Below are 26,690 nucleotides of genomic sequence, written 5' to 3' on the forward strand. Positions count from 1 at the left end.
ATTTGTAATTTCAATCCATAGGACCCAGGACCTACATGTATGCATGCAAAAATATTAAATACAATATATATTTTCCTCCTGTTAATATGTCACTTGTAATTTCAATCCATAGGACCCAGGACCTACCATAATGATGATGAGCATCGGATATCATTAGCTGGAACTCCCTACTCACTTCAGAGGCTGTAGCTGAGATCTGAGGCACATCTGAAGTAGCCAGCAAAAGTTAAGTGTCGCTTTGTATTCTTTAATTGATCTCTTCCCTCCCAGAGATGGGTGTTGTTTTCCTTTGTCTCTGTCTTTTGTGTTGTTTTCATAAGGAGGATAAACATAGGGTAGAATACAGGCATGGGTCTTACAAACTTGTTTGTTGAGGTGGTCTCACTGACCAGTAAGTTTATGGTTCTTGCTGAATTGGAGTCTGTTTGGACAAGTTTTGCTGTGTGGTTCACTAATAAAGATGCTGTGTGAGATTCTCCATTCACGTTGTTTAGCATTGTGAAAGCGTGCCTTGTAATCTGCTTCTGCCAGCCAGGAGGTATAGGTATTGGGCCTGCATCAGGTAGCTAGCAATCAGACCAGGAACCCGAGGCACAGAGGGTGCTAGCAGCATTTTATGTGCCTGACTTTGCCTGACTTTGTTCTAGGGGAATATACCATAAAAAAAGGTCTCAACCATTAAAGGACATTTGTTATCTCTACCCTTATTGTCTTTTTAGTGGTAGAAAGTCACATATCAGTATCGGCTGCTTAATATCACATTATCAGGTCTGTGACTGGAATTGTATACTTTTGTGGGTGACTGGTGATACAAGTTTTCTTAAATACTATTCTTACCATTTGTAATGACAAAGGTCTTCGCTTATTTTTAACTGAGATATAGTTTTTTACAATATCATAATAGTTTCATGGTGATGCTTTGGAACTGTGGTGTTGGAGAAGACTCTTGAGAGTCTCTGGGACTGCAAGGAGTTCCAACCAGTCCATCCTAAAGGAGATCAGTCCTGGGTGTTCATTGGAAGGACTGATGCTGAAGCTGACACTCCAATACTTTGGTCACCTCATGCAAAGAGTTGACTCATTTGAAAAGACCCTGATGCTGGGAGGGATTGGGGGCAGGAGGAGAAGGGGACGACAGAGGATGAGATGGATGGATGGCATCACCGACAACAATAGACATGAGTTTGAGTGAACTCCGGGAGTTGGTGATGGACAGGGAGGCCTGGCGTTCTGCGATTCATGGGGTCACAAAGAGTCGGACATGACTTAGCGACTGAACTGAATTGGATACCCTAATCTTATATTGCCCCTCCCCACTTCCCTTTCCCTACTGGTAACCACTAATTTGTTCTTTATATTTTTAGGTCTGCTTCTATTTTGTTGCATATATTTGCTTGTTTTATTTTTTAGGTTTCCACATATAAGTGATAACATATAGTGTTTGTCTTTGACTTCACTAAGCACGATGCATGATGCCATTTAGGTCCAGTTTCTGGAAAAGACTCTGATGCTGGGAGGGTTTGGAGGCAGGAGGAGATGGGAACGACGGAGAATGAGATTGCTGGATGGCATCACCAACTCGATGGACATGAGTTTGAGTGAACTCTGGGAGTTGGTGTTGGACAGGGAGGCCTGGAGTGCTGTGATTCATGGGGTTGCAAGGAGTCGGACACGACTGAGCGACTGAACTGAACTGATATTGTTGCAAATAGCAAAATTTCATTGTATTTTTAGGACTGAATAGCATTCCATTGCATATACACCCGGAGAAGGCAATGGCAAGCTACTCCAGTACTCTTGCCTGGAAAATCCCACGGAGGAGCCTGGTAGGCTGCAGTCCATGGGGTCGCTACAAGTCAGACATGACTGAGTGACTGCACTCTCACTTTTCACTTTCACACATTGGAGAAGGAAATGGCATCCCACTCCAGTGTTCTTGCCTGGAGAATCCCAGGGACGGGGGAGCCTGGTGGCCTGCCGTCAATGGGGTCACACAGAGTCGGACACGACTGAAGTGACTTAGCAGCAGCAGCATATACACCACATCTTCTTTATCCATTTATCAATTGATGGACACTTAGGTTGCTTCCTTAGTTCAGTTCAGTTCAGTTCAGTCGCTCAGTCGTGTCCGACTCTCCACGACCCCATGAATCACAGCACGCCAGGCTCCCCTGTCCATCACCAACTCCCGGATTTGATTTAGGTCATATCTGAATGGTCTAGTGGTTTGCCCTACTTTCTTCAACTTAAGTCTGAATTTGGCAATAAGAAGTTCATAATCGGAGCCACAGTCAGCTCCTGGTCTTGTTTTTGCTAACTGTATAGAGCTTCTCCATCTTTGACTGCAAAGAATATAATCAATCTCATTTCAGTGTTGACCATCTGGTGATGTCCATGTGTAGAGTCTTCTCTTGTGTTGTTCAGTTCAGTTCAGTCGCTCAGTCGTGTCCGCCTCTCCGTGACCCCATGAATCACAGCACGCCAGGCCTCCATGTCTATCACCAACTCCCGGAGTTCACTCAAACTCATGTCCACAGAGTCGGTGATACCATCCAGCCATCTCACTCTCTGTCGTCCCCTTCTCCTCCTGCCCCCAACCTTTCCCAGCATCAGAGTCTTTTCCAGTGAGTCAACTCGTCACATGAGGTGGCCAAAGGATTGCAGTTTCAGCTTTAGCACCAGTCCTTCCAATGGATACCCAGGATTGATCTCCTTTAGAATGGACTGGTTGGATCTCCTTGCAGTACAAGGGACTCTCAAGGGTCTTCTCCAACACCACAGTTCAAAAGCATCAATTCTTTGGCGATCAGCTTTCTTCGCAGTCCAACTCTCACATCCATACATGACCACTGGAAAAACCATAACCTTGACTATACAGACCTTTGTGGCAAAGTAATGTCTCTGCTTTTTAATATACACTCAAGGTTGGTCATAACTTTCCTTCCAAGGAGTAAGCGTCTTTTAATTTCATGGCTGCAATCAGCATCTACAGTGATTTTGGAGCCCCAAAAAATAAAGTCTGACACTGTTTCCATTGTTTTTCCATCTATTTCCCATGAAGTGATGGGACCAGATGCCATGATCTTTGTTTTCTGAATGTTGAGCTTCAAGCCAACATTTTCACTCTCCTCTGTCACTTTCATCAAGAGGCTTTTGAGTTCCTCTTCACTTTCTGCCATAAGGGTAGTGTCATCTGCATATCTGAGGTTATTGAGATTTCTCCCAGCAATCTTGAATCCAGCTTGTGCTTCTTCCAGCCCAGCGTTCCTCATGATGTACTCTGCATATAAGTTAAATAAGCAGGGTGACATTATACATCCTTGACGTACTCCTTTTCCTATTTGGAACCAGTCTGTTGTTCCATGTCCAGTTCTGACTGTTGCTTCCTGACCTGCATACAGGTTTCTCAAGAGGCAGGTCAGGTGGTCTGGTATTCCCATCTCTTTCAGAAATTTTCCACAGTTTATTGTGATCCACACAGTCAAAGGCTTTGGCATAGTCAATGAAGCAAAAATAGATGTTTTTCTGGAAATCTCTTGCTTTCTCCATGATCCAGCGGATGTTGGCATTTTGATCTCTGTTTCCTCTACCTTTTCTAAAACCTGCTTGAACGTCTGGGAGTTCCCGGTTCACATATTGCTGAAGCCTGGCTTGGAGAATTTTGAGCTTGACTTTACTTGTGTTGTTGGAAGAGGGTATTTGCTATGACTAGTATGTTCTCTTGGCAAAACTCTATTAACCTTTGCCCTGTTTCATTTCATGCTCCAAGGCCAAATTTGCCTGTCATTCCAGGTGTTTCTTGACTTCCTACTTTTGCATTCCAGTCCCCTATAATGAAAAGGACATCTTTTTTGGGTATTAGTTCTAAAAGGCCTTGTAGGTCTTCATAGAACCTTTCATCTTCAGCTTCTTCAGCGTTACTGGTTGGGGCATATACTTGGATTACTTTAATATTGAATGGTTTGCCTTGGAAACAAACAGAGAACATTCTGTCTTTTTTAAGATTGCATCCAACTCCTGCATTTCGGACTGTTTTGTTGACCATGATGGCTACTCCATTTCTTCTAAAGGATTCCTGCACACAGTAGTAGATATAATGGTCATCTGAGTTAAATTCTCCCATTCCAGTCCATTTTATTTCACTGATTCCTAGAATATCTACGTTGATTCTTGTCATCTCCTGTTTGACCACTTCCAATTTGCCTTTATTCATGGACCTAACATTCCAGGTTCCTATGCAATATTGCTCTTTACAGCATCAGACCTTGCTTCTATCACCAGTCACATCCACAACTGGGTATTTGTTTTGTTTTGGCTCCAGCCCTTCATTCTTTTCGGAGTTATTTCTCCACTGATCTCCAGTAGCATACTGGGCACCTACCGACCTGGGGAATTCCTCATTCAGTATCCTATCATTTTGCCTTTTGATACTGTTCATGTGGTTCTCAACGCAAGTATACTGAAGTGGTTTGCCATTCCCTTCTCCAGTGGACCACATTCTGTCAGACCTCTCCACCATGACCCGGCCGTCTTGGGTGGCCCCACACGGCATGGCTTAGTTTCATTGAGTTAGACAGGGCTGTGGTCCATGTGATCAGATCAACTAGTCTTCTGCAATTATGATTTCAGTGTGTCTGCCCTCTGATGCCCCCTCGCAACACCTACCATCTTATTTGGGTTTCTCTTACCTTGCTCGTGGAATATCTCTTCACAGCTACTCCAGCAGAGCACAGCTGCTGTACCTTACCTTGGACATGGGGTAAGTCCTCTCTGCCACACTTCTGTGCCTGGTCGGTTGCGTGGAGCCGGCATCTCTCGCGTCTGCGCCGCCAGAGCCGGTGAAGGTTCTAATTTCATTCTTTTGCATGTAGCTGTCCAGTTTTCCCATTTCTTTTCCATGGGGATGGTCTTGGTCCCTGTCTCCTGTACAATGTTATGACCCTCCGTCCAGAGTTCATCAGGCACTCTATCAGATCTAGTCCCTTAAATCTATTTCTTACTTCCACTGTTTAATCATAAGGGATTTGATTTAGGTCATATCTGAATGGTCTAGTGGTTTGCCCTACTTTCTTGAATTTCAGTCTGAATTTGGCAATAAGCAGTTCATGATCTGAGCCACAGTCAGCTCCTCGTCTTGTTTTTGCTAACTGTATAGAGCTTCTCCATCTTTGGCTGCAAAGAATACAATCAATCTGATTTCGGTGTTGACCATCTAGTGATGTCCATGTGTTTTTGGGCTCCAAAATCACTGCAGATGCTGATTGCAGCCATGAAATTAAAAGACACTTCCTCCTTGGAAGGAAAGTTATGACCAACCTAGATAGCATATTAAAAAGCAGAGACATTACTTTGCCAACCAAGGTCCGTCTAGTCAAGGCTATGGTTTTTCCAGTGGTCATGTATGGATTTGAGAGTTGGACTGTGAAGAAAGCTGATCGCCGAAGAATGGATGCTTTTGAACTGTGGTGCTGGAAAAGACTCTTGAGAGTCCCTTGTACTGCAAGGAGATCCAACCAGTCCATTCTAAAGGAGATCAATCCTGGGTGTTCACCGGAAGGACTGATGCTAAAGCTGAAACTCCAATACTTTGGCTACCTCATTCGACAAGTTGACTCACTGCAAAAGAGTCTGATGCTGGGAGGGATTGGGGGTGGGAGGAGACGGGGACGACAGAGAATGAGATGGTTGGATGGCATCACCAACTCGATGGACATGAGTTTGAGTTAACTCCTGGAGTTGGTGATGGACAGAGAGGCCTGGCGTGCTGTGATTCATGGGGTCGCAAAGAGTCGGACACGACTGAGTGACTGAACTGAACTGTCCAGTTTTCCCAGTACCACTTATTAAAGAAACTGTATTTTCTTTGTTATTTATTATTCCATTGTTGTGTATTAATTGACCATGAAGTGAAGTGTGTCCGACTCTTAGCGACCCCATGGACTGCAACCTACCAGGCTCCTCCTTCCATGGGATTCCAGGGAAGTCCATATGTTAGGTTTATTTCTTGTGGGATTTCCCTGGTGGCTCAGACAGTAAAGTGTCTGCCTGCAATGCATGAGACCTGGGCTCGATCCCTGTTTTGGGAAGATCCCCTGGAAAAGGAAATGGGAACCCACTCCATTTCTTGCCTGGAAAATTCGATGGACTGAGGAGCCTGGTAGGCTACATTCCATGGGGTTGCAAAGAGTTGGACTTGACTAAGCGGCTTTACTTTCCTTAGTCTTATTTCTTAGCTCTCTATGTTTTTCCTTTGAACTATTTGTCTGTTTTTGGCCATACCATACTGTTTTGATTACTGTAGCTTTGTAGTATCTTAAAATATCTTTATAAGTGATTTTTTGAATCATGGGCTGTATCCACTCAGGGGGTATAATTTTTTTTTTCTGTTTTTTTTTATTATTTTTTAAATTTTTATGTTTATTGGAGGCTAATTATTTTACAATATTATATTGGTTGGTTTTGCCATACATTGACATAAATAATTCTTAATCCATAATAAAAAATTGGAGATGAAATTTATCTTAGGTATTTTTATAGAAAGACTTAATGGATTTAAAAACAATTAAAAAAGGGGTATACCTTTAAATCGGAGAAGGCCATGGCAGCCCACTCCAGTACTCTTGCCTGGAAAATCCCATGGGTGGAGGAGCCTGGTAGGCTGCAGTCCATGGGGTCGCGAAGAGTCGGACACAACTGAGCAACTTTCCTTTCACTTTTCATTTTCATGCACTGGAGAAGGAAATGGCAACCCACTCCATTGTTCTTGCCTGGAGCATCCCAGGGATGGAGGAGCCTGGTGGGCTGCCATCTATGGGATTGCACAGAGTTGGACACGACTGAAGCAACTTAGCAGTAGCAGGAGCAGCATACCTTTAAATAGTCTACTTGTCAATGGTCAGATGATTTATCTTTTTATTTGAGAGCAACGTTTATATTTGGGAAAAAAATGTTATGGAGCTCTCATCCTAAATAAATGTCCTGTTGGTACATTTGGAATGGTCAAATTGAAAAAAGGATGCCAAAGAATATTATGGCTAGCCTTATGGACACATTTAATAGGTAAAATGAGAATAGAAATGAGAACAGAATTCCATACCCACAGTAAATTACTCTTTTCCATGTTTCTGTCCCTCTCCTTCCAGAAGATCTTTTGGATCTTATGACCCATGGCTCAAACCTCCCTCCCCAAATCCCACCCTGCCTCCTCAAAAATTCCTTTAATCCCTGCAACTCCTTCAATTTGCCCAGAAAATTCCAACTAACCTCATTCTTCACTACCCTGCAAAAATTAAAGAAAATAATCCAGCCTGATTCCAGGACTAGGTATACAGGTTACTTACATAAATACTGATGGCCAAGAAATAACTGACAGAGGCCCCAGGGTCAAGCAATAGGACTCATTTTGATGTCCCTTATTATTTTATCTACTTTCTGTGTATCTATTTCAGTTCAGTTCAGTTCAGTTCAGTTCAGTCGCTCAGTCGTGTCCGACTCTCCGCGACCCCATGAATCACAGCACGCCAGGCCTCCCTGTCCATCACCAACTCCCGGAGTACACTCAAACTCATGTCCACAGAGTCGGTGATGCCATCCAGCCATCTCATTCTCCGTCGTCCCCTTCTCCTCCCGCCCCCAACCTTTCCCAGCATCAGAGTCTTTTCCAGTGAGTCAACTCGTCTCATGAGGTGGCCAAAGTATTGGAGTTTCAGCTTTAGCATCAGTCCCTCCAATGAACATCCAGGATTGATCTCCTTTAGAATGGACTGGTTGGATCTCCTTGCAGTATAAGGGACTCTCAAGAGTCTTCTCCAACACCACAGTTCAAAAGCATCGATTCTTCGGCGATCAGCTTTCTTCACAGTCCAACTCTCACATCCATACATGACCACGGGAAAAACCATTGCCTTGACTAGACGGACCTTGGTCGGCAAAGTAATGTCTCTGCTTTTTATTTAGCCTTTCTTAAAGCTCAACCTTCAGAAAACTAAGATCTTGGCAACTGGTCCCATCACTTCATGGCAAATAGATGGGGAAACAATGGAAACAGTGAGATAATTTATTTTCTTAGGCTCCAAAATCACTACAGATGGTGACTGCAGCCATGAACTTAGAAGATGCTTGCTCCTTGGAAGAAAAGCTATGACCATCCTAGACAGCATATTAAAAAGCAGATATTATTGTGATAACAAAGGTCCATCTAGTCAAAGTGATGGTTTTTCCAGTAGTCATCTATGGATGTGCTGCTGCTGCTGCTAAGTTGCTTAAGTCATGGCTGACTCTGTGTGACCCCACAGACGGAACCCCACCAGGCTCCCCATCCCTGGGATTCTCCAGGCAAGAACACTGGAGTGGGTTGCTATTTCTGTGTCCAATGCATGAAAGTGAAAAGTGAAAGTGAAGTCGCTCAGTCGTGTCCAAGTCTCAGCAATCCCATGAACTGCAGACTACCAGGCTCCGCCTTCCATGGCATTTTCCAGGCAAGAGTACTGGAGTCGGGCGCCATTGTCTTCTCCCGTATGGATGTGAGAGTTGGACTATAAAGAAAGCTGAACACTGAAGAATTGATGCTTTTGAATTGTGGTGTTGGAGAAGACTCTTGAGAGTCCCTTGGACTGCAAGGAGAGCCAAACAGTCCATCCTAAAGGAAATCAGTCCTGAATAGTCTTTGGAAGTACTGACGCTGAAGCTGAGACTTTGGCCACCTGGTGCAAATATTTGACTCATTGGAAAAGACCTTGATGCTGGGCAAGATTGAAGGCAGGAGAAGGGGATGACAGAGGATGAGATGGTTGGATGGCATCACTGACTCGATGGACATGAGTTTGAGTAAGCCCTGGGATTTGGTGATGGACAGGGAGCCTGGAGTGCTGCAGTCCGTGGGGTCGCAAAGAGTCAGACGTGATTGAGTGACTGAACTGAACTGAACTGATTTAGCATTTTTATGCATTGTCCCTTGTGGATGTATCCTGAGACCCCACGACAATGAGTACATGTCTTTGGACATCACCAGATCTTTTATTGATTTGTTTAACTAATTATTTTTGCACTATGGGCTTTTCTCTAGTTGTGCTGCGTGAACTTCTCACTGTGTCGTCTTTGTTGTTGTGGAGCATGAGCTCTAGGGTGTTCTGGCTTCAGTAGTTGCAGCACATTAACTCAGTAGTTGCAACTCCCAGGTTATAGAGCACAGGCTCAGTAGTTGTGTCACACAGGGTTTAGTTGCTCCACAGCATGTGGGATCTTCTGGGTCAGTGATCAAACCCATGTCTCTTGCATTGGCAGGCAGATTTGTTACCACTGAGCCACAAGAGAAGCCCAGCACCAGATCTTTTAAATCATGAAGCCCTTTACTGCTGCTTTTGAAAGATTCTACCAAATTTAGAGAGTTAGACGGTTTGGTGGTCATTCACAGCCCTAATCATAAGGGCTTCAACTATCTACTAAGAAGTGTTCTTTCCACCCATGCTTAAGCTACAGTTATAAACCACCCAGACAGCCCCCCGCCCAGGGAAATTCCCCTTACCTAACAGAGAAAACAAATGTTTTGAACTTCCCCAAGTCCTCCTCCAGTGATCATCTGGAGGCTGATATTTAAGGTCTAAGATTGACTTGTGCACTCAGAAAGAAGGGGGCATCCCAAGGTTAAAGGCACACTGCATTAAACCCTGAATCGCCAAAGCATATACATCTTTTTATTTCCTCCTTAGTAAGAAATCTTCTCCCTGATATAAGACAAATCCAGAATGGTGTGGTTGGCTGTGCAGGGCAATCTCTCAGTGTTATCATTCAAGTTGCTATTTAATGCTTTGAAAATAGCTTTCAGGAAAGCAGTAGAAAAAAGAAATTGAAATCAACAATCCTTGCCTTGCAAATCGAATCTTTAAAATACAGAGGTATGAATCTAAGGGTAACTTAATATCCACTCATTTTTCTTGCTAACTCTGGAGCCTTCCTTATCCATCTCAAGATATTTTCAGATATTGTAAAACAGCAGAACATTGGAAAGGCAATTGTTCTGTGTATAAGACAAAAGTAAGCTTAAATACAGTATCTCTAGACCTCAGCAGCCTCAGAGGGTCTTTTTCTTCCCTTCTGTGGGATAATTTTCCACAGATTGATGGGTCAGTCAGTACTCAGTTGCACCTTACAACCCATCATAACTTAAAATATTGGGTTGGCCAAAAAGATTGTTTGGGATTTTCCATAATGTGGAAACTCTGAATGAACTTTTTGGCTAACCCAATAGAACACTGGGCTTCCCAGGTGGCACGAGTGGTAAAGAACTCACCTGGCAGTGCAGGAGATGTAAGAGACATGGGTTCCCTGGGATTGTGAAGATCCTCTTGAGAAGGAAATGGCAACCCACTCCAGTATTCTTTCCTAGAGAATCCCATGGATGGAGGACATGGTGGCTTATAGCCCATAGCGTCACAAAGAATTGGACACTACTGAAGTGATTTAGCACAACAACACACAATACACAATAGAATATTAGAAACTATACTTTTTGACTGATACCAGTGCAACTCTACCATTTACTTAGAGGATTTATATCTGTCCATCATCTCTAATTCTGTTCAAGCTGTCAGTCTCTGGGCAACCTATTTTATTGCCAAATCTCAGACTGCAAAGTCCTTAGGCCCTCTAACCACCATCATATCTTTCCTGTTCCTGATTCCTCATCAGCAAATGTTTTAGGTAGAGGCAAATTATGTAAATTTAATGCCATCATACAATCTAATGAGAAAAGTGTTTGTATTTCCATACCCTCAGACCAAATCGGAGAAGGCAATGGCAAGCCACTCCAGTACTCTTGCCTAGAAAATCCCATGGATAGAGGAGCCTGGTAGGCTGCAGTCCGTAGGGTCGCTAAGGGTTGCTTTCAATTTCACACATTGGAGAAGGAAATGGGAACCCACTCCAATGTTCTTGCCTGGAGAGTCCCAGGGAAGGGGGAGCCTGCTGGGCTTCCATCTATGGGGTCACACAGAGTCGGAAAAGACTGAAGTGACTTAGCAGCAGCAGCAGCAGCAGCAGACCAAATCACAACTTTCTACTCTCCCTGATGGAGACCTATCTCAATTTAAAGTCCTCCGAAGATGGACAGCAGCCTTAAGAGATGTCCTAATTAGTCTCTGGTCCTCACATGCAAAAGAAGTTGGATTGCTCTTTACTGCAATCAATTCTCCTACACATTTTCTGGAAAAGGAATAAAGTTGTCCTAACCGTAGGCAAACCATTCAATATTACAGTAATCCAGGCCTATGCCCCAACCAGTAATGCGGAAGAAGCCGAAGTTGAATGGTTCTATGAAGACCTACAAGACCTTTTAGAACTAACACCCAAAAAAGTTGTCCTTTTCATCATAGGGGACTGGAATGCAAAAGTAGGAAGTCAAGAAACACCTGGAGTAACTGGCAAATTTGGCCTTGGAGCACGGAATGAAGCAGGGCAAAAGCTAATAGAGTTTTGTCAAGAAAACGCACTGGTCATAGGAAACACCCTCTTCCAACAACACAAAAGAAGACTCTACACGTGGACATCACCAGATGGTCAACACCAAAATCAGATTGATTATATTCTTTGCAGCCAAAGATGGAGAAGCTCTATACAGTTAGCAAAAACAAGACCAGGAGCTGACTGTGGCTCAGATCATGAACTCCTTATTGCCAAATTCAGACTTAAATTGAAGAAAGTAGGGAAAACCACTAGACCATTCAGGTATGACCTAAATCAAATCCCTTATGATTATACACTGGAAGTGAGGAATAGATTTAATGGACTAGATCTGATAGATAGAGTGCCTGAGGAACTCTGGATGGAGGTTCATGACATCGTACAGGAGACAGGGACCAAGACCATCCCCATGGAAAAGAAATGCAAAAAAGCAAAATGGCTGTCTGAGGAGGCCTTATAAATAGCTGTGAAAAGAAGAGAAGCAAAAAGCAAAGGAGAAAAGGAAAGATATAAGCATCTGAATGCAGAGTTCCAAAGAATAGCAAGGAGAGATAAGAAAGCCTTCCTCAGCAATCAATGCAAAGAAATAGAGGAAAACAACAGAATAGGAAAAACAAGAGATCTCTTCAAGAAAATTAGAGATTCCAAGGGAACATTTCATGCAAAGATGTGCTCGATAAAGGACAGAAATGGTATGGACCTAACAGAAGCAGAAGATATTAAGAAGAGGTGGCAAGAATACACAGAAGAACTGTACAAAAAAGATCTTCATGAGCAAGATAGTCACGATAACATGATCACTGACCTAGAGCCAGACATCTTGGAATGTGAGGTCAAGTGGGCCTTAGAAAGCATCAATAAGAGCAAAGCTAGTGGAGGTGATGGAATTCCAGTTGAGCTATTTCAAATCTTGAAAGATGATGCTGTGAAAGTGCTGCACTCAATATGTCAGCAGATTTGGAAAACTCAGCAGTGGCCACAGGACTGGAAAAGGTCAGTCTTCATTCCAATCCCAAAGAAAGGCAATGCCAAAGAATGCTCAAACTACCACACAATTACACTCATCTCACACGCTAGTAAAGTCATGCTCAAAATTCTCCAAGCCAGGCTTCAGCAATATGTGAACCGTGAACTCCCAAATGTTCAAGCAGGTTTTAGAAAAGGCAGAGACACCAGAGATCAAATTGCCAACATCTGCTGGATCATGGAGAAAGCAAGAGAGCTCCAGAAAAACATCTATTTCTGCTTCATTGACTATGCCAAAGTCTTTGACTGTGTGGATCACAATAAACTGTGGAATATTCTGAAAGAGATGGGAATACCAGACCACCTGACCTGCCTCTTGAGAAACCTGTATGCAGGTCAGGAAGTAACAGTCAGAACTGTACATGGAACAACAAACTGGTTCCAAATAGGAAAAGGAGTGCGTCAAGGCTGTATATTGTCACCTTGCTTATTTAACTTATATGTAGAGTACATCATGAGGAACGCTGGGCTGGAAGAAGCACAAGCTGGAATCAAGATTGCCAGGAGAAATATCAATAACCTCAGATATGCAGATGACACCACCCTTATGGCAGAAAGTGAAGAGGAACTCAAAAGCCTCTTGATGAAAGTGAAAGAGGAGAGTGAAAAGGTTGGCTTGAAGCTCAACATTCAGAAAACAAAGATCATGGCATCTGGTCCCATCACTTCATGGGAAATAGATGGAAAAACAATGGAAACAGTGTCAGACTTTATTTATTTGGGCTCCAAAATCACTGCAGATGCTGATTGCAGCCATGAAATTAAAAGACGCTTACTCCTTGGAAGGAAAGTTATGACCAACCTTGATAATATATTAAAAAGCAGAGACATTACTTTGCCAACAAAGGTCCGTCTAGTCAAGGCTATGGTTTTTCCCGTGGTCATGTATTGATGTGAGAGTTGGACTGTGAAGAAAGCTGATCGCCGAAGAATTGATGCTTTTGAACTGTGGTGTTGGAGAAGACTCTTGAGAGTTCCTTGTACCGCAAGGAGATCCAACCAGTCCATTCTAAGGGAGATCGATCCTGGGTGTTCATTGGAAGGACTGATGCTAAAGCTGAAACTGCAATACTTTGGCCACCTCATGCGAAGAGTTGACTCACTGGAAAAGATTCTGATGCTGGGAAATGTTGGGGGCGGTAGGAGAAGGGGACGACCGAGAATGAGATGGCTGGATGGCATCACCGACTCTGTGGACATGAGTTTGAGTGAACTCTGGGAGTTGATGATGGATAGGGAGGCCTGGCGTGCTGTGATTCATGGGGTCGCGGAGAGTCGGACACTACTGAGCGACTGAACGGAACTGAACTGAACTGAACATTAGCCCAACACCCTCTTTCTCAACAAGCAAAGAAAAAAAAATAATTGAATCTATAATAAAGTCGGGTGTTCTAATATTTACTTCTTCATTCAGCAATGCCTCAATCTTGTCAGTAAGGAAAGAAGGGATATTTGATTCAAATGGGAATCAAATTATTGATTTTCACAAAATGTGAGAGATATAACTGCTTTTGTAATTCCTTATCTAGTGTACTCTTCAATCCTCAATGCTATTCTTATCACAATTCTTGCTAACTTAGCTTGATTAAGAGCCACTGATTCCTGCACAGCTCTCTAATTCCATTGCACAATTTCTCTTTGCACTTACATTTTGAGGAAGACAATTGACGTGAATTGGAATACCTTTGAGCTATTCCGAGTCTCCCTCAGTATTTTCCCAAATCCTTAAAGTTGGCTTAAACTCTAGGCTTACCCAAGTTTCTACCATCATTCGCTGTGTTAACAGACTTTACGCTGTAACCAAACTAAGTAAGGTGCTTCTATAGATTCCCTCATTCTCTTAAAGACAATAGCAGAACAAGGCTATCAAGCCTCTAAATATAGACTTCAATGGATACAGACAACTGTTACCTACTTAGAAGACAAGTTATCTTAGGACACTCAAAACTCACACCAAAAGACCTTAATATTGTCCATCCATCTCCTGAAAGCATAAACACGACTATGTAAAAATTTCAAGGCAGCTGCTATTGTTGCCAACAAATTCCTAGTTTGGCTGCTCTTGCAACCTCTACAACATGTCCACTGCCTCTGTTCTTGGCTTATCTAATTTTGACAAATATTTTCACCTTTGTTGCCAAGCAAATAATTGCTGTGATAGTTTAGTACAACCTTTTATTTTTAGGTATGTCTTGTAGTGTATTTCTCATGTCAGATAGACATTGTGGTGTTAGACATGCTCCCACACTACAATGACTTCTGTTCAAACTGCAGCCCATTAAGGAGACTGATACTGTATCTCTTGGGAATAAGAGGACTGCCAAGACTGATAAATGCAAAACTGAGACCACTTATTCTTTCTCTACCCACTTTTTGGTGTGTGTATGGTACTCAGTCACTTCAGTTGTGTCACACTCTTTGCAACCCCGTAGACTGTTGCCCAATCCTCTGTTGGCAGAATTGCCCAGGCAAGAATACTGGAGTGGGTTGCTATTTCCTTCTCCAGGGCATCTTCCCAACCCAGGTATCTCTACCCACTTTATAAACTTGCCTCTTGATATGCCACCTACAATATTAATAGTTTTGAGCTGAAGACACTTGAAAAACAGTAGCTTCAGGAAAGCTGATCTCCCCCTTTCTGCTTGAAAGCAGGGCATAAAATTTCCTATGAGAAATGTGCTTTCCCTGCATTGGGGAGAAAAGGACATTTTTATCACTGGAGACTGGGAGTTGAGCTTGAGATGAATCTGTGCAAACAGACCTACTAAACTAACCTGATTCTTCCTTAGTTTCCCCCATATTACCAAGTTACTTTCCTTCAGGTTATCACCCCTAGAGACTTAGTACCTTTTTCCTTTGTCTTGTCTCTTCTCTTCAAACTTATTCTTTGTTAAGAAGCCTATAAGCTCTCTCAATCCTAACTGCTTCTTTGGATTTTCACTTTTTTCCTATGAATACTCTTACATGTATGTAAAAATAATAAATAAAATTTCTACGCTTCTCTCTTGTTAATCTGTGTTTTGTCAGTTCAACTGATAGATCCTAGTCATGGAACGTAGGATGGTGGAGGGAAGTTCTTTATCAACCCTTATATATGCTTGTTAATATATATTTTATTAGATATACAATGAAAATTAAATTTAAAATACAGATATATACTTTTTTTCTTTTGGTTTTATTGAGATGTAATTGACATACAGCTCTATATAAATTTAAAGTGCAAAACATAATGATTTGACTTACATCATGAAATGACTATCACAATAAATTTACTAAGTATTCATCATCCATATAGATACAAAAGTAAAGAAATAGGAAACACTTTTTATGTGTCATGAGAACTCTTAGTATTTACTCTTTTTTTTATCTATAACATTCAGCAATATTAATTGTATTTATCATTTTTTCATTATCATTGTGCTCAGTCATGTCTGATTCTTTGTGATGCTATGAACTGTAGTCTGCCAGGCTCCTATATCCATGGGATTTCCCAGGCAAGCATACTGGAGTGGGTTGCCATTTCCTCCTCCAGTGAATCTTCCTGACCGAGGTATCAAACCCACATCTCCTGCATCTCCTTCATTGGCAGGTGGATTCTTTACCACTCTGCCACCTATCATTGTACACTAAATCCCTAGTATTCATTTATCTTAAGGTACTTTTCCACTGTCTTTGTCCAAATCCCTACTCTCCCTATACCCTGCCTCTGGGAACCACAAATTTGATCACCCTTTCGATGAGTTTATTTGTTTCTTTTTGAAGTATAAATGACCTGCAACTCATGTTAGTTCCTATTATAAAACATAGTGATTTTTTTCTATACATTTCAAAATGATCACAATAAATTTGTTTACTATATCTCACTATATAAAGATAATTTCTTCCTTTTGAAATTCCCTTGAGAAATTAAGACATTTAATCATAGTGCAAATCAGTTTAATAAGGAAATATATTTGGAAATATTTGAAAAAAATTTCACTTTTTAACAATAAGAAATACTAAAATGTCAGAGGACGTTTCATAGGATAGCACACATGCCATGGTGCATAAGTCCAAGAAAGCAGATTTCAGTATTGAGAAAGAATGTTCTAGTGAAGTGAAGTTGCTCAGTCGTGTCCGACTCTTTGCAACCCCGTGGACTGTAGCCTGCCAGGCTCCTCTGTCCATGGGATTCTCCAGGTAAGAATACTGGAGTGGGTTGCCGTTTCCTTCTCCAGAAGAGTGTTCTAGATATCTCTTAATACTCTGTTCAATACTGTTAATTGTGAAAGGATAAAGAGCTGATGTTAACAGGTAATGAGCAAGGTATTTGTCAGTTCTATAACGGCAGGGTAAAACATCCTTATAGCAAAGCAACAAATGGTTGAGACTTTTGTTACTAGCAGCTCATTTAGATATAAACATGTAAATATGGGTCATATTTTAAATCAAAAATAGCCTTGCTATGATCAAATGACTGAGGTATAGAATCTTTTAAAAGCTCATCTTCAAAATAAAAGACAAATATCAAATGATTGATGTGGTAAGGTGAAAAATGAGTTTCCAAAAGGTACATATATCAAATCCCTGGAATCTACAAATGTTATCTTATTTGGAAAAAGGCTATTTGAAGATGTAATTAAGTTAAGGATCTTGAGATGAAATCATCCTAGATTATAAGTATGGGTTCTGAGACGTACAAGAGAACAGGGAATACAAATGCCTTCCTGACACATCCTGGGGGTGCTGGTCCTGAACTTTTCAAACTCAATCAGGAGCATGATACAATGTATAAGTTGTATATATTCTATTGTAATATTCTAAGTATTTTTCTTTCTCTCAGAAAAATGATAGAAAGGGAGATGGTGTGAAGGGAAAATAGGAAAAGTGGTTGCTGAAGATATTTTTCACTCTTTCCAGAATATTACAAATTTAATGAAACAGACTTAAGCAAGAGTTTTTCAGCCTTGGTACTGTGGGCATAGACCTGTTATTACAACAGTTTAGATGGGACAAGTTTTTGTGTGGGAGTTGTATATTAATATGTATTGTAACACATTTGTCAAAATTCCAGTCCTTTTCCTGCTCCATGCACACAGTATCTCCCCCTCTTCTTGTGATCATCAAAAATGTCCCCTGGTGTTATCAACTATCCCCTGGGAAGAACACCTCTAATACAAAAAAAAAAAAAAAAACACTTGTGTTAAGCTTATTGTTTTTATTTCTGTGTGAAATCTGAATTTTCACAGTGACTATGTTTAGGAGATCATTTATATTTCACTTTTACATTGTTAAGTCCTGGGGGAAATGGCAGTGAGCCAGTCATCTCCAGTTCCTGACTTTATGAGGCTTAGAGTCTCAGTGGAAACAACACACAGAAATCAAATTACTTTGAAAACAGTAATGATGACAAACACAGTTAGTTGCTAACTCATAGCTGTTCCTCTCATCTCTACTAAGAGAACTTGACTTTGTTCTGGATGACAGAATATTCAGTTATATGAGGATGCATATTGTTCTTTGCCAGAAGCTCACTTTGTGTACTCCCTTGTATTTGTTGAATACAAGGGTGGTCACTTGTTGAATTCTGTTGAGTGAAATGAAAGTTGTTTTCTGGGCATTCTATAGAAAATATTCTTATTTCTACTGTTAAGAAAGCTAATTTTTCTGCCCAACTCTCCACCTCCTTTTCCCCAGCCTTTGGAAGGATTGAAGCTGAGTTGCAAGAGCCATCGTGTTACCAAGAGAATCAAAGCAACTTGACCTAGAGACTCGACATAATTGTAATGCTGCTGCTGCTGCTAAGTCACTTCAGTCGTGTCCAACTCTGTGCGACCCCATAGAAGGCAGCCCACCAGGCTCCCCCGTCCCTGGGATTTTCCAGGCAAGAACACTGGAGTGGGTTGCCATTCCCTTTTCCAATGCGAAGTCGCTCAGTCGTGTCCAACTCCTAGCGACCATGGACTGCAGCCCACCAGGCTCCTCCGTCAATGGGATTTTCCTGGCAAGAGTACTGGAGTGGGGTGCCATTGCCTTCTCCACTGTAATGCTAAGTCACTATTAGAAAGTGAAAGTCACTCAGTCGTGTCCGACTATTTGCGACCCCATGGGCTATGCAATCCATTGAATTCTCTAGTACAGAATACTGGAGTGGGTACCTTTGCCTTCTCCAGGGGACCTTCCCAACCCAGGGATCGAACCCAAGTCTCCCCCTTGGATTCTTTACAAGCTGAGCCACAAGGGAAGCCAAAGTCACTATTATAATGTGTTGTAATAAACTCAAGGCTTGTAAAAGTTGCTTTTAATCAGGTATCCTGTCTCATGAAGCAAAATATTATTGATTTCCAAATTGTCCATACTTGTGGTGAAATGCGAGATATACATGAGTATTAACTAAGGGAAAGTTACGGTATCGCATACTGGTCAGAGAAAGGATGGTGCAAAAGCCCTGAGACGTAATTTCAAGGATTACATGAAGATCTCAGTGAGCAGAGTTTGAACAAGAGTGAGAATGATGTAGCATTGTCTAGAAAGCTAGGCATGACTTGACAAGACATCAAACATGTCTTGTAAAGAGTAAAACAAATGCAGATGGAGGGAGATTGGTTTGAAAGATGTTGCAAGGAGCCAGAATGGTGATGCTTGTGATTGAGACTAGAGAACTGGCAGTGGTTCTCAGTGGTTCAGTGGTTCTCACTTCTGTTTTTAATCTGAAAAACATAGCTTGTCTTAAATATAAAACCTAATTTGGGGGTCAGTTTTATTCTAAGCCAGTTTTGTGTAAGTTCTATAGTCATATGTTAATGTAAAGATAGTTACTAAACAGAAAAGTCAAGTGTATGTTGCAGTTGGTTAAGAATCTTTTATTCATTCTTTCAGGTAAAGAAATATTCTTGCTCAATGCCTAAACTTTGCCTAATGTCTTTTCATCACTCTCTCCACATATTTTTGAGCATAAAATAGGCAACAAATATATAAAATTAAGTGAATAGTAATACAGATATTATTAAAGGAAAAGACAACAAAAATGTTTGGATACTTTAAAAAAAAGAAAAACCTTCATGGAGGTTAAATTTGAATACTAAAAATACATTCAAGTGCTCAGCTCAATGATTTTTAGTCGATTTATTCATACTGCCATTAAAAATATTGTTAGACTTGTTATTTTCCCATCTCTGGGGCTCTGTTCATTTTTCTTTCATTTTTTCTCTCTGTTCTTCAAATAGCATAATTTCTATTCTTTCTTTAGTTCACTGATTCTTCTGCCCTCTTAAGTTGTCTTTGAGCCCATCTAGTAAAGTTGTCATTTGTTATTATATTTTTCAATTGTAGAGTCTGTTTTCTCAGTTTTGTTTATGGAGATTCTCCCTTTTTTGTGCCATTATATTTTCTTTTCAATGTTTTAACAGTTGTTACAAATATTTGAATATATTTATAATAGTGTCTTTGAAATCCTTGTTTGCTAAATCCAACATCTGAACTCAGAATCCATTTATATTGACTGCTGTTTTTTTCCTGACTAAAAGTTACAGTAGCCTGAAGTTTTTTCTTTGATTGTATATTCTGGCGAATTTCTTGCAATTTTTTTGTTTGAAATTTGGTGTTTTAACTTGAGTTGGTTTTTCTGTGGCAAGTCTTTTTAACTTCCCTGCCATTAATCTCTGGAATATATCTTCTCTGTGGTAGTAACTGATGTCTGTGTTCAGATTTTTATTTCTTCTTTTTATTTTTTTAGCTTAGCATCCTAAGGAGTGTCCTATGCCTGCTTAGCATAATATTCAGCCAATGATTTAGGCAAAAGTTGTCCTCAAACATTGTGATCTTGTAAAGCTTCCTCCCTTTGCTGATATGTCTGTCTGTGGGCTGGGAAGCATTTCACTATTCAGTCACGTCTCAAGTATGCCTTCACTTTGACCTTCCACTGGACCCTCTCAGTTTCCTCATACATGGATGTAACTTCCTAGTCAAATAGAGATATGTGGAGAGCTTATAAGCCAACCCCTTGTGATTGTCTCATTTTCATAATCTCCCATTTGGCTGATTTCATTCACTTTTCACACCAGTATGAACAGAAACTTTAGGCTAATGGAGAGTTGCATAATTTTTCCATGCTTTCCTGTGGCATTTTCTGCTTTTCCTGAAAATTCTGAAAGTCATGGTTTTTCTCACCTTCTATCCCAAATCAAATTTGTCCCTCTAATAAGTAACTCAGTTGGTCTTCATAGCAATACCATGTAGCAGTTGAGTCTAGGTGGATTGCAGTAACCTAGGCAAGAAGGCTGCAGACTCAGCTTTTTTTCCCACAGATTTCTTTTCTTGTTTTTTAACTTGTTGATTTATTTTCATCAATATCTAGAGCCTTGAAATGATTTTGGAGGACAATTTGGTTGTGTATATTTGCTTTGGAAAATGTACCGACCTCATCATCATGAACTATCAAGTGGTTGCCTATTAATACCTTGCCTCATATGCACACACATTCTTGAATAACCTATTTAGTATATCTATAATAATTGGATAAAAGTAAATCCTTCAGATTTTTATCTAGAGTGCCTTGAATTTGATTTTTGTCTTGTAAGCAAAAGTTTATTTGATCACTACATAAGTGATTCTAGTTTTAATACTAAGGAAATTACCTATTACTGTTTCAGGAATACTTAAATTTTCCTATTGTTTTTTTGAACCTAGCTGAAGTTTTTGACTGAGTTATAAATCTGAGTTATACATCTACATGATCAGTTCAAAGGCTATTCTTTCTATTGTGATACCACTTTTCTCTTTGTTCACTTCTAATCTTTATCCTTACATTTGACCAACTGGCAATAATGGGTTTTTACTTTGATATATCCAGGGATTCAGATAATAATGAATGAAACAGACATTGGTCATTTTATTATTATCCTGAAATTGAATGTTTTTATTTCAGCCAAATCTTCCACTGTAGAGATCTTGACAGAAGAAAGATTTAGCTCTGCCTTAGACTTTATTATTTTGGCTCCAAAATCACTGCAGATGCTGATTGCAGCCATGAAATTAAAAGATGCTTACTCCTTGGAAGGAAAGTTATGACCAACCTAGATAGCATATTAAAAAGCAGAGACATTACTTTGTCAACCAAGGTCCATCTAGTCAAGGCTATGGTTTTTCCCGTGGTCATGTATGGATGTGAGAGTTGGACTGGGAAGAAAGCTGAGCGCTGAAGAACTGATGGTTTTGAATTGTGGTGTTGGAGAAGACTCTTGAGAGTCCCTTGGACTGCAAGGAGATCCAACCAGTCCATTCTAAAGGAGATCAATCCTGGGTGTTCATTGGAAGAACTGATGCTAAAGCTGAAACTCCAATACTTTGGCCACCTCATGAGAAGAGTTGACTCACTGGAAAAGAGTCTGATGCTGGGAGGGATTGGGAGCAGGAGGAGAAGGGGACAACAGAGAATGAGATGTCTGGATGGCATCACCGACTCGATGGACATGAGTTTGAGTGAACTCCGGGAGTTGGTGATGGACAGGGAGGCCTGGCGTGCTGTGATTCATGGTGTTGCAAAGAGTCAGACACGACTGAGTGACTGAACTGAACTGAACTGAACTGAAGTGAATTTTAAAAACTAAGACTTATGCAATATTCCTGGGTTCTGCTGATTTTCTGTTTTCATCTAAGAACTCAAATCTAGAAGAGTGACACAAAAATGCAGAGAAGTTTAACAATGATTTATTGCAGAGTCTGGTAATGATGTAGTCAATGGGAAAAATAACGCTGACCCCGTGATCATCAAACTGCTACAATGTTGCTTACCTTGTTCCCTAAAATTTTATTCCCGTTTTATGAGTCTAGTTCTTTAAATTCTTAACAATGTTATAAGCCACCTAATATTCTTCTAATGAAATATAAGCTAGCCATAGTTTGGACTAATGCAAGTCATTTTGAGATATGCTGTGTTGAGCCATACTGGAACCTGAAGCAAAAGAAAAACTCAGTAATACTGATAATGTGTTTATTTGATATTTTGTTCATTATAAATCTTTATATTAATTTTATTTCTTAAGAAATTTTTATTGAAATATTTTGCATCTTGCTTATTTATGTATTTTTGTTGTGGTATAGTCACTAAGTCATGTCCAGCTCTTTTGCCACCCCAGGGACTGTAACCCACCAGGCTCCTCTGTCCATGGGATTCCCCAAGCAAGAATACTAGAGTGGTTTGCCATTTCCTTCTCCAGGGGATCTTCCTGAACCAAGGACTGAACCTGCATCTCCTGCATTGGCAGGTAAATTCTTTACCTCTGAGCCACCAGAGAAGCCCATTTGAGCATTTTGGAGGATCCTTAGCATTTATGCCCACTACAAGTGCTTTATCTCACCATAGGCCTAGCACTGGTGAGGTCAGCTAAACACCAATAATTAATGTACAAGAGGCTAAAGGATGTTGAATGAAAACATCAAATGATCTATAAAAACTTAATGTAGTTGTAGAGCCTTAGAGATTGTTACACACCAAAACGTGGAAATACAAAATAGAGACTATCCTTTGGCTTAGCATATATTATTATGCCAGAGTCTATTTCTTATTCTAAATTTATTGTTTAATTATATTACAAATAAAGACCTACTCTCTGTCATTTGAAGAGAATTAATCTATTTGTGTTGGTCCCTAGAAAAAATATCATGAAATTATTGTGTTGCACCAACTTTTGACAACGAGAAACATCTTCCCTGCCTGCCTGCTAAGTCACTGAGTTGTGTCCGACTCTTTGAGATCTTATGGACTGTAGCCCACCAGCCTCCTCTGTCCATGGGATTCTTCAGGCAAGACTACTGGAGTGGATTGCCATGCCTTCCTCTAAGAAACATCCTATTCTCTTAATATTCTTATAGAATCTTCATTTAAAGGTTAAAAAAGACTTCCAGTGGTCTGTTTTATAAACACAAGCTATAGAATGTCATTGTTAGTGTGAGTTTAACACATTGTTGGCCAAGGGATTTTTGCAGAAACTAATGCCTGTGCCTGGCAATTTGTTATGTCAGTGAATATAGTAACACTCCGGTCAATAACATTTGGGTAGCAAAAGACATATTAATATGTCTCTGGTCAGTAAGTTGTTAACATAGATTCTGATTACATTTTAGTCATTTTAGGGAAACTGACTCAAATACATTTCAACATGAAGTCTTCACAGTGGAATAGGATGTGGCCTCACCAGGAGACATGTAACACATTCTCCCAAGTGAATGGAAAGATAGGCAGTTTACACACACACACACACACATCCAGAATGATTATTTATTAACTTCCAGTAGGAAATATTATTGTCATGAGGACTGTTACTAGATGTACACTACCAGACAAATCATAATGAGAACATTACATGTAATCGTGAATCACATCCCCACCCCAAGTCCCCCAACATCAGGCCAGAAGAGTGTCGGTTGATTACCAGTGGGTTTATAATATACAAATTTAAGTTTTCTTTCTCCAGGTTAGTCACAAACAGCATTTAACTTCGATTATTTTTCATTCCATGCAGGGAAGACTGATGATCAGTTTCTTATCAGACTCATGCTGTCTTTACTTATATGGAATAATGGGTGCGTTTTGGACTCAGGCAAGTCTTGCTGGCCAGGATAGATTTCAGTTGAGTTCAGTTCAGTCGCTCAGTCGTGTCCGACTCTCCGCGACCCCATGAATCACAGCACGCCAGGCCTCCCTGTCCATCACCAACTCCCGGAGTTCACTCAAACTCATGTCCATAGAGTCGGTGATGCCATCCAGCCATCTCATTCTCTGTCGTCCCCTTCTCCTCCTGCCCCCAACCTTTTCTAGCATCAGAGTCTTTTCCAGTGAGTCAACTCATCGCATGAGGTGGCCAAAGTATTGCAGTTTCAGCTTCTATAAATTAATATTACCTGGATTTTTATCATATGTAAAGAGAAATATAGCAATACTTTGGAAAAAAACTGTAACAACCAAGATTTAAATGTATAAAACAAGTCTAATAATGCTTATTTTATAAAGCATCAGGGAACAATTTTAATTTGTAAGAGGATTAACTTTATATATTGTATGCAAAGCTAACTGTAAAATCTTTCTTGTTAATCATGTTGCTTAGTTTTTGAGATACTAGATCTCCTTTGTAATGAGGTCATTACAGAGTATTAGTAGAGTTCCTTGTGCTGTACAGTAGGTTCTTATTAGTTATCTATTTTATGTATAATAATGTGTATATGTCAATCCCAGTCTCCCGGTGTATCCCTCCCCAGCCTTTCCCCCTTGGTAACCATACGTTTGTTTTCTACATTTGTAACTTTATTTCTCTTTTGTAAATAGATTCATTTGTACAACTTTTTGATTCCACATATAAGTGATATTATATGATGTTTGTCTTTCTGTTTCTGACTTACTTCACTCAGTATGACAACCATCCATGTTGCTGCAAATGGCAATCTTTTATGGCTGAGTAGTATTCTATTTTATATATGTATCACATCCCAGAGACGGGGGAGCCTGGTGGGCTGCCGTCTCTGGGGTCACACAGAGTCGGACACGACTGAAGCGGCTTAGCAGCAGCAGCACATCATCTTTATCCATTACTATGTTGATGGACATATAGGTTGCTTCCATGCCCTGGCTATTGTAAATAGTGCTGCAATGAACATTGGGGTGCATGTACCTTTCTGAATTAAGAGTTCCCTCTGGATATGTGCCCAAGAGTGGGATTGTTGGTCATATGGTATCTCTGTATTTAGTTTTTTAAGGAACCTCCATAGAGCTCTCCATAGTGACTGCATCAATTGACATTTCCACCAACACTGTAGGAGAGTTCCCTTTTCTCCAAACTCTTTCCAGTATGTCTTGTTTATAGCGTTTTTGATGATGGCCATGCTGACTGGTGTGAGGTGATAGCTCATTGTAGTTTTGATTTCTGTTTCTCTAACAATCAGTGGTGTTGAGCATCTTTTCATATGTTTCTTGGCGTCTTTGGTGAAATGTCTATTTAGATCTTCCACCCATTTTTGGTTGAGTTTTTTTGTTTGTTTGTTTGTTTTGATACTGACCTACATGATCTGCTTGTATATTTGATTTGACTATGAAGGAGAGAAAATAATATTAACTACCATTTATGATTGTATTCTAAATGGCATTCCATAGAAAGGCAATACCCTTATAAGGTAGATAATTTAGCCATTGATCCAATACATATAAATTGATTAGTTATGTGGTGGATTTTGGGTATATGTTGTTAAACTTAGTGTGGTAGCTGAAAACAGGAGCATATTTTTCTCATAGCAGTTGCAGAGAAATAAATGAGTAGTTGTGTAGTAGTGTGGCACATTTTGTGATAAAACATGAACTCAGGGGCTATGTTGAAACACACAGTTCAGTTCAGTCACTCAGTAGTGTCCAACTCTTTGTGACCCCATGGACTGTAGCATGCCAGGTTTCCCTGTCCATCACAACTCCTGGAGCTTGATCAAACTCATATCCATCGAGTTGGTAATGCCATCCAACCATCTCATCCTCTGTCATCTCCTTCTCCTCCCACCTTCAGTCTTTCCCAGCATCAGGATCTTTTCCAATGAGTCAGGAAAAGACTTCACATCAGGTGGCCAAAATATTGAAGTTTCAGCTTCAGCATCAGTCCTTCCAATGACTATTCAGGAATAATTTTCTTTAGGATGGACTGGTTGGATCTCCTTGCAGTCCAAGGAGTTCTCAAGAGTCTTTTCCAACACCACAGTTCAAAAGATCAATTTATCAGCACTCAACTTTCTTTATGGTCCAAATTTCATATCCATGAGTGACTACTGGAAAAACCATAGCTTTGACTAGACAGACCTTTTTCAACAAACTAATGTCTCTCCTTTTTAATATGCTGTTTTAGTTTGTCATAGCTTTTCTTCCAAGGAGAAACTGTCTTTTTATTTCATGGCTGCAGTCACCATCTGAAGTGATTTTGGAGCCCAAGAAAATAAATTCTCTCACTATTTCCATTGTTTACCCATCTATTTGTCATGAAATGATGGGACAGGATGCCATGATCTTTTTTTTTTAATGTTGAGTTTTAAGCCAGCTTCTTCTCTCTCCTTTTTCACTTTCATCAAGAGACTCTTTAGTTCCTCTTCACTTGCTGCCATAAGGGTGGTGTCATCTGTGTGAAAACACAAGAGGAAATGTTACTTATATTTATGACTCTATTTTACAGATAAGTTATGCCCACAGAAGTAAATACCAT

Source organism: Moschus berezovskii, chromosome 6 (assembly GCF_049115385.1).
Source record: "Moschus berezovskii isolate FMDL1 chromosome 6, NW_MosBer_1.0, whole genome shotgun sequence".
NCBI lineage: Eukaryota > Metazoa > Chordata > Mammalia > Artiodactyla > Moschidae > Moschus > Moschus berezovskii.